Consider the following 9,595-nt stretch of genomic DNA (forward strand, 5'->3'; position numbering starts at 1 on the left):
TACATTCGAGTCTAAATCTAATTTACAACCAGAATATAAGAGAGAGGCACGACTCGCAGGTCGCGAAAATAAAATAATATTACAAGCACACACATCACATAACGGCACGCAGGCCGTATTATGAATAACAACACATTGTCCAATCAAATTGGGTCTTTGGGCCATGACTATCACAAATTTAATATATAATCCAAAATTATATATTTTCATAATTTTCTATAATTTTTAAAATTTTTACGAGTAAAATCTCCCGGCGGTCCCATTTAGCGGTTACGGGCGCAATCGCGGAACGGATCCCCTTGCGGGGCCCAGGGGCAGCGCCCCTACCCGCGATCTAACCATCGCGAGGGTTCGTTTGTGATCCAACAGCGCCTAAACCTGCTGTCCCAAAACGATTTGGGCCGAGACATTGCCGTTTCGGAAAAATCTTCCCGGCGGGTTCGTTTTTAGCGATTTCGGGTGCAATCGCGGAGCAAATCCCCTTGCGGGGTTAGGGGCAGTACCCCTACCCACGATCTAACCATCGTGAGTTGCTCCTTTGCGATATAATGGCACCCGACCCCGCTATCCCAAACGAATTTGGGGCAAAACGAAGCCGTTTACAAGAAAACTTTCCGGTAGCCGAAGCCTACAAGTGCCGAGACACTTGTGCTTCGCTTCTACGGAAAAATTACTCATAAAAACTCTAAAAACTCAATTTTCACAGAAAATTACAGAAGGTATATTATTCATAAAAATACAAACGAACTCGTACAATTCTTTGCACGTGGCTCTGATACCACTGTTGGGTTCGTCGGGCCGCGAAAATCGCTTTTTCGGGTCGCGGAAACCCCGAGTCACCCAAAGCCGTAGATCCGTGCAAAGATTCGTAAACAAAAACTTTTTCGAAAAACTTTTTCTTGTACGAGTTTGTAAAACTTTAGATCTACACTAGATGAAAGTTATACCTTCGAAGCGCGCCCGCTCGTCCAAGGGGTTGCCGGATCTCTAGACCGTCAAGCGTCGGTCCTCTAGAAGTATCCACACGGACACGTAGGTGGAGAAAACCTCACACAAAGGTGTGCTAGCACCTTGGTGAGATTCGGCCAAGCAAGGAGGAGAGGGAGAGGGAGAGCTTGAGAGGAAGGAGGAAGAGTCACCACCCTTGAATGAAAATGAATTCACACCAAGAAACAAAGTGGCCGGCCACTTCTCAAAAACTCACAAAATTAATTGCATTAATTGCAATTAATATGAAACCATTAAGAGAGTGGCTTTGTAACTTCCATGAGGTGACACCCATGATGATGTGGAACATCATTATTGGTCCACCTAATGCCAACTCACCTAAAGGATTAGGTTCATGTGATGAACCAAATTGGATTAAGAGTAATCCAAAGTAGGCTAATTGAGTTGGACTCAATTTGGTTCATGTATTAGATGAGTCTAATTTGGACTTAGACTCATTGAATTAATTTAATTCAATGAATAGAGATTCATTAAATTAAAATTAACTTGAACCAATGGTTAGATTAGATCAACTAAGAGAGAGAAGTGGTCAAGTTTGACTTGACTTGAGAGGAAGATGAAAGGTCAAGTTTGACTTGACCATTTGCCACCTCATTGGTGAGTTGGCATTGAGTGGGCCAATGATGATGCTCCACATCATCATGGTTGCTTAAGTGGGATGCCACCTCATGGGAGTTACCAAGAGTTGTGACTCTTGGCCTTCCATGGAGGTTACAACTCCACCTAAAGTGGCCAGCCACTTTTATTCAAGGAGGGAGTTTTATTTTTCTTGATTAACTTCATCTTCTTCTTCCTCTAGAGTTTTCTTCTTGCTCTTCCTCTCCTCCCTTACTGATCTCTAAGGTTGCTAGCACATCCTTAGAGGTTTTTCTCCATCTCTTGCTTGTGTGGATACACATAGAGAAGTGTCTACTTTGGAACTTTCGAGATCCGGCGAACCGAGGACTAGCGGGATTGCGAAGGGCTTCGCACCAAGGGTATATTCCTTCTCCTTTGTAGATCTACTATAGATCGAGTTTTAGAAACCCGTACTCGTAAGTTTTTCGAAATTTTTATCTTCGCACGGATCCGGTGGCGGGGCTTTCGGGGTTTCCGCGACGCGAAAAAGCGATTTTTGCGGCCCGAAAAACCCAACATGTTATTCTTAGATAGCACCCCCTTCTCCTCTTTTATATTTTTTGCTATCAGATAAAAAGGAAAGTCCTAATAAAATTTTCCTTTTATTTTTTATTATAGATGGTTACAAAAAGGAAAGATTTTAACAAAATTAAAATATCTCTTTTAAATCTTTGTAAATAGCTATAAAAGGAAAGATTATAACAAAATTTTGTTTTATACAAAATATTCCTTTTATTCCTATAATGGTTGGTTACAAAAAAGGAAAGATTTTAACAAAAATAAAATCTCTCTTTTAACCATTATAGATAACTACAAAAAAGGAAAGATTTTAACAAAATTAAAATCTCTCTTTTAACCATTGTAGATATCTATAAAAAAAGAAAGATTTTAACAAAATTAAAATCTCTCTTGTAACCATTATAGATAACTACAAAAAAGGAAAGATTTTAACCAAATTAAAATCTCTCTTTTAACCATTGTAGATATCTATAAAAAAGGAAAGATTTTAACAAAATTAAAATCTCTCTTTTAGCCATTGTAGATAACTACAAAAAAGGAAAGATTTCAACAAAATTAAAATCTTTCTTTTAATCATAATAGATAACTACAAAAAAGGAAAGATTTTAATAAAATTAAAAATATCTTTTTTAACCATTCTAGATAATTACAAAAAAGGAAAGATTTTAACAAAATTAAAATCACTCTTTTAATCCATTGTAGAAAGCTATAAAATGAAAGATTTTAACAAAATTTTGTTTTCAACAAAACTTCCTTTTCTCTTCTTGTATGGTCGGCCCCATGCTTGGGCACCAAGCATGGCTTGGCTGGCCCACATCTTGGGCACCAAGAGGGCTTGGCTGACCCCTTGCTTGGGCACCAAGCAAGGATGTGGCCGACCTCTCATTAGGGTAAGAAGAAAAATCAAAACGAGTGAATGCGAGGCTTTATAGAGGCTACAGCACGGACCGAGAGGATAAATTGGTTTTAGCCTCTCGATGAGCTTGAGCTTCCTGTATTCAACCCAAACACCCAACTCAAGTTCATCAATAATAACTCATACCACTAAAGAGTTATTATTGAACTACCGCACCAATCCCATATTACATTATGGGCTCCTTCTTATCATGAGTGTGTTAATCTCCCTATGTTTAAGATATCAAATGTCCATTAATTAAATGCATTACTGATAACTCACTTAATTAATATCTAGCTCCAAGAGTGGTACAACTCAACTTCATTGTCATGTCGAACTAAGTCCACCTGCAGAGTTTACATGACAATCCTTATGAGCTCCTCAAGGGGACATCATCAACCTAGATAACTAGGACACAGTTTCCTACTATAATCAACAACACACTATATAAATAATATTATTTCCCAACTTATTGAGCTTATTGATTTAATGAATAAATCTCACCCATTGATAAATTAAAAAAAATAAATACTAAGTATATGTGCTTGTTATTATATCGGGATTAAGAGTACGCACATCCATAATAATAGAGGTTATGTTCTTTTATGCAGTCAGTACAAAAAGAACTTACCTAAAATGGTCCTACTCAATACACTTGAAGTGTATTAGTGTAATTTATTAGTTAAGATAAACTAATACTTAATTACACTACGACTACTTCAACGGTTTGTTTCTTTCCATTTTAGTCGCGAGCAACTGTTTATAATTTATAAAGAACCGACAACATGATCTTCTGTGTGTGACACCACACACCATGTTGTCTACTATATAAATTAATTGAACAAATTATATTTAAGAAATAAATGTAGATATTTGACCATTGTGATTCTTTATTTCTAAATAAATGTTTATACAAAAGGTAGGCTTTTAGTATAAACTCTAACAATCTCCCACTTATACTAAAAGACTATGCTGCCATAAATGCTACCATATATCTGATTCCCAACCCTTCAACATGCCCATCAAAAGCTCTTGCCTGAAGGACCTTAGTGAAGGTTCTATAGGTCATCACCTGATGCAATCTAGGCGGCAACAACTTTTCCTCATTTATACGATTTCTCGTATTGGGTGGTACTTGCGCACTATTGTGTTTACTTGCCTTATGGACTCATGGTTTTCTTCGAGTTTGCTACTGCACCACTATAATTACAATAAATTATAATAATCTTTGGACAAACCAGAAATCATTTCTAAGTCTATCTTGAGGTTACTGAGTCACTCAGCTTCTATGGCTGCCTCTAAGACTGCCACATACTCAACTTCCATAGTGGAGTCTAAAAAGCACCTATGCTTAACACTCCTCCATAGTTATGGCTTTACCTCCTAAAGTAAACACAAAACCCCGAGGTCGACTTACTATTGTCCCTATCTGATTGGAGGTCAAAATTCGTGTAACCCACAGGGATCAAATCATCTGCTTAGTAATCTAGCATATAATCCCTAGTCCTTCTCAGGTACTTCAATATATTCTTTACGGCAATCTAGTGTCCCAGTTCTGAGTTACTTCGATATCTGCTAACTATGCACTGGGTAAAACATATATCCGTTCTCGTGCATAGCATACTTTAGGCTTTCCAACAGCCGAAGCATAAGGAACTTGCTTTCATATCCTTTATATGCTTTGATGTCTTTGGAGACATCTCTTTTAGATAAAGTTACTCCATGCTGAAAAGATAAGAAACCTTTCTTGGAGTTTTGCATGTTTAAAATGAGCAAGGATTGTTTCGATATATGAAGCTTGGGATAAGTAAAATATATTCTTTTCTTGTGATCCCTTTGATCCCAAGAATATATGCATTCTCCCAAGTCCTTCATATCGAATTGTTTGGACAACCATACCCTTACTTCTGACAACACTTTGATATTGTTTCCATCTACCAAAAATGTTATCTACATATAGTACAAGAAATTCCACCATGTTTCCATCACACTTCTTGTATACACAAAACTCATTCGGTTATAAAATAAATCCTTAGGTCTGGATTACTTTATTAAACCGGATGTACCAAGACCTTGAAGCCTTACTTCAGTCTATAGACTGATTGAGCTTACACACAAGATGCTCTTTGCTCTTTGCAATGAACCCTTCTGGTTGCTTTATATGGATGTTTTCTCTAAGACTTCCATTAAGGAAAGCTGTCTTGACATCCACTTGCTAAATCTCATAGATAAAAGAATCCGGTTAGACTTAAGCATGGCTACCGGTAAAAAAGTTTCCTTTTTTTAACAAGCCTTGCTTTGAAAGTTTCTACCTTCCTGTCTATCCCTCTTTTTCTATTGTAGACTTATTTTCACCCAATGGCTTTTACACCATTTGGTGATTTTATAAGCTTCCAGACTCTATTAGAATACATATATATTCTAATTCTGTATTCTTTGCAAAGATGTTGCATCTTTATCTTGGAGTGCTTCGTCATATGTCAGGAGATCAGGTTCATGTCCACCAGGGATCGAGTCCAAAGACTCTCCCAAAACATGAATCCTTTAGGTTGCCTAACAACCCTCCCACTACGATGAGGCACTTTCTGCAATTGTGTATCGTTTGTGATACGTGTTGTAGTTTCTTGTGATATTTCATCTTGTACAGTTGGTACTAGGTTAGACATGTCCTTTAATTTCCTTAAAAATAATTTTTACTCGTGGGCTTGTGGTTCATAGTATAGTCCTTTCCTAAAAACAGACATTGGTGCCAACAATGACCTTCCCATTTTAAAGACTACAAACCTCTTTTCGTTTTTCTAGGATAACTCACAAACAAGTGAACTCATGTCCAACTTTTCAGTGTCCCTCATGTGCTAGACCACCCAAATCCGAATATGCTTCAGACTAGGCTTACGCCCATTCTGCAATTCTGTGGGAGTAGAGAGTTCTGACTTAGAAGGTACTATGTTCACTTCCGTTTCCAGTGTATATCCTTAAAATGAATTTGGTAATTTTCTGAATAATTCATCATCGATCTAATTATTCCATAAGAGAATTATACCTTCTTTCTACTACATCATTCTGTTGGGGTGTACCAGGTGCAGTTAGTTGGGATTGAATCCCGACTTCTGATAAGTGACTCCTAAACTCTCTTAAGAGGTATTTGTTACTACGATTTCACCGTAGTGTCTTGATACTTTTACTTTGACGTTACTCCACATCAGCCTAGTACTCTTTGAACTAATCAGAGTACTTAGACTTGTGGTGCATCAAGTAAATGTATCCTTATCTCGAATAGTCATCTATAAAAGAGACAAAATATTCAAAACAACCTCTTGCCTGGATAGTCAAAGGTCTACACAAATCAGAATGAACCAATTCTAACATATCTTTGGCTCCATACCCCTTAGACTTAAAAGCTTCTTAGTTATTTTTCCTTCCAAGTAAGACTCGCAGGTTGGAAAGATTTCCACTACCAATAAACCCAAGAGTTCATTGGTTATTATCCTTTGAATCCTACTCAAGTTAATATAACCTAGCCTTAGATGCCAAAAATATGATTGGTACATTAGGTTACTTTCTCTTATTAAAGCTAGAAAATGTGTTATTAATTTCCATTTATTGCATCGTGGGAGTTATTGGATTATAATTTGTCAACCAACGTACTAGAACAGAGAACTTCCCTATTTTTCTTGATAACAAGTTTGTTATCAAAATAGACAGAATATATATTCCATTTTAGAAACCGAAATCAGGTTCTTTCTAAACTTAGTACGTAAAGACAATTTCTGAAAATCCATATTTTATTCCTATCAGAGGATAAACATCTCCCACTACAACAGCTGCTAATTTTACAGCAGTGCCCATGTAGACGGTGACTTCCCCTTCATATAGTTATCGAGTTTCCTGGAACCTCTGCAATGAATTGCACACATGATCAGTGGCTTCCATATCTACACACCAGGTACCGGTAGATAACACCACTAATCATGTATTAACTAATGAATGAAATGCACCTATTTTGTTCTTAGTTCTAAGAGGACAGTCTACCTTAATGTCCAAGTCCTATTTCTAATCATTACAATTGAGAATACTAAGTATATTCTATAGTATAACAACTAGGGGATTGACAAATATTTTAAATCCTAAGAATCACAAAAATATTTGGTCAAGACCAACTACTTAAAATCCCCATGAATTTTGTGTTAGTTAGAGCCCTAGAGCCAATCATTTGAAGATTGTATGGACTCATGTATATCATATTCTTTTATATTAATAAAGACATTTGTTTGGTTATTATACTTATTTATATTAGTGCCAAATAGACTAAGTATAATAGCGTCCTTGAGTAGAAGGTTCATACCTATATCAATCGATTAGTTAAATCGATGGTGAGATGATATAGGGAACACTACTCTAAATCATTCCTAGTCGAGTATTAGCATTCAGGGACAATGTTAATACAATAAGACTAGCATGTAGGTCAGCTCGATAACTTGATCTCACAAGTCATGGATATAGAGATATCAAGCTGACACATGGGTATGCATTAGAGAATGTATACTGAATGACCCGCCATGAGAAAGTATCATGGATCATTATATGAGTGTCATATACTTTCTCATGTGGCTATTAGTATGACTATTAGTCCTTAGACCTGAAGTCACCATGGATCCCTACATAAGGAGTTATGTGCTTTGGTTTCGTCAAACGTCACCCGTAACTGGGTGGACTATAAAGGCGATTACTGGGTATATAACGAATTATGTAGAGGGATGTGAGTGATGTAGATGGGATCTATCCCTCCCATATGACGGGAGCGACATCGGTATTCTTGATAGAGTGAGACCACTAAGTGCATGACCATGCCCAAATGAGTCAACATTAGATGTTGAGCTCATTTGATCGAGTGAGTCTACTTGGAGTTCAAGATTTAGATTGATTAGAGGATGACACGGTCTATTCCTCATATTGATCAATCTAGATGTCTAGGATAGAAGGACACTTGTCATTATTTTGTGAGTAGTCACAATTGGTAGTCACAAGGTGATGTCGGATCTCGACATTCTTGTAACTTGGGTAGTAATGATGTGTTGCTAGATACCGCTCATTACTTATGCTCCTAAATGGGTTTAGGGCATTGCCAACGTTACAAGAACCTATAGGGTCACACACTTAGGACAATTAGGTGGAGATTAGGTTCATATGATGAACCAAGAGGATTAGATTCATTTGATGAATCAAATTGGATTAAGAGTAATCCTAATTGGGCTAACTTGAGTTTGACTCAAGTTGATTCATGTGTTAAATGAGTCTAATTTAGATTTTGACTCATTGAATCAATTTAATTTAATGAATTAGATTCATTATATTAAGTTGGCTCGAATCAAATGGTTGGATTAGATCCACCATGGTAGAGATGGAGTCAAGTTTGACTTGACTTGAGAAGGAAGACCAAAGGTCAATTTTGACTTGACCTTTTGCCACCTCATTGGTGAGTTGGCATTAGGTGGACCAATAATGATGTTCCACATCATCATGGGTGCCACCTCATGGAAGTGACAAAGCCACTCTCTTAATGGTTTCATATTAATTGCAATTAATGCAATTAATGTGATTTTATGGTTTCATATTAATTGCAATTAATGCAATTAATGTGAATTTTGAAATGTGGCCGGCCACTTTGTTTTGGGTGAAGAAATTCATTTTTCATTCACTTGTGTGCATCTTCCTCCTTCTCCCTCTCAAGCTCTCCCTCTCCCTCTCCTCCCTTGGCCGAACCACATAGGTGCTAGCACACCTTGGTTTTTGGTCATCTCCATCTAGTGTGTCCGTGTGGATACTTCTAGAGGATCCGGCATCATTTGGACGAGCGGGAACGCGAAGGGCATCGCGTCAAGGGTAAACACTTTTTCCTCATAGATCTAAGTAGTAGATCAGTTTTTTGAACTCGTACAAGAAATAGTTTTTCAAATTTTTATATGAATCTTTGCACGGATCTACGGCTTTGGGTCCTTCGGGGTTTCCGCGACGCAAAAAAGCGGTTTTCGCGGCTCGAAGAACCCAATAGTGGTATCAGAGCCACGTGCAAAGACTTGTACAAGTTAGTTTTTGGTTTTTGGAAAACAAAAAAGCTTCTGTGATTTTCTGTAAAAATTCAATTTTTATGTTTTTATGGGTAATTTTTCCTTATAGGCGAAGCACAAGTGTCTCGGCACCTGTAGGCTTCGGCTATCGGGAAGAATTTTTCCAAACGGCTTCGTTTCGACCCAAAATCTTTTGGGACAGCGGACTCGGGTGCCTTTAGATCGCAACGGAGCAACTCACGATGGTTAGATCGTGGGTAGGGGCCCTGCCCCTAACCCCGCAAGGGGATTTGCTCCGCGATCGCACCCGAAATCGCTAAAAACGAACCCGTCGGGAAGATTTTTTCCGAAACGGTAATGTCTCGGCCCAAATCGTTTTGGGACAGCGGGTTTAGGCGCTGTTGGATCGCAAAGGAACCCTCACGATGGTTAGATCGCGGGTAGGGGCGCTGCCCCTGGGCCCCGCAAGGGGATCCGTTCCGCGATT

Source organism: Zingiber officinale, chromosome 9A (genome assembly GCF_018446385.1).
Source record: "Zingiber officinale cultivar Zhangliang chromosome 9A, Zo_v1.1, whole genome shotgun sequence".
NCBI lineage: Eukaryota > Viridiplantae > Streptophyta > Magnoliopsida > Zingiberales > Zingiberaceae > Zingiber > Zingiber officinale.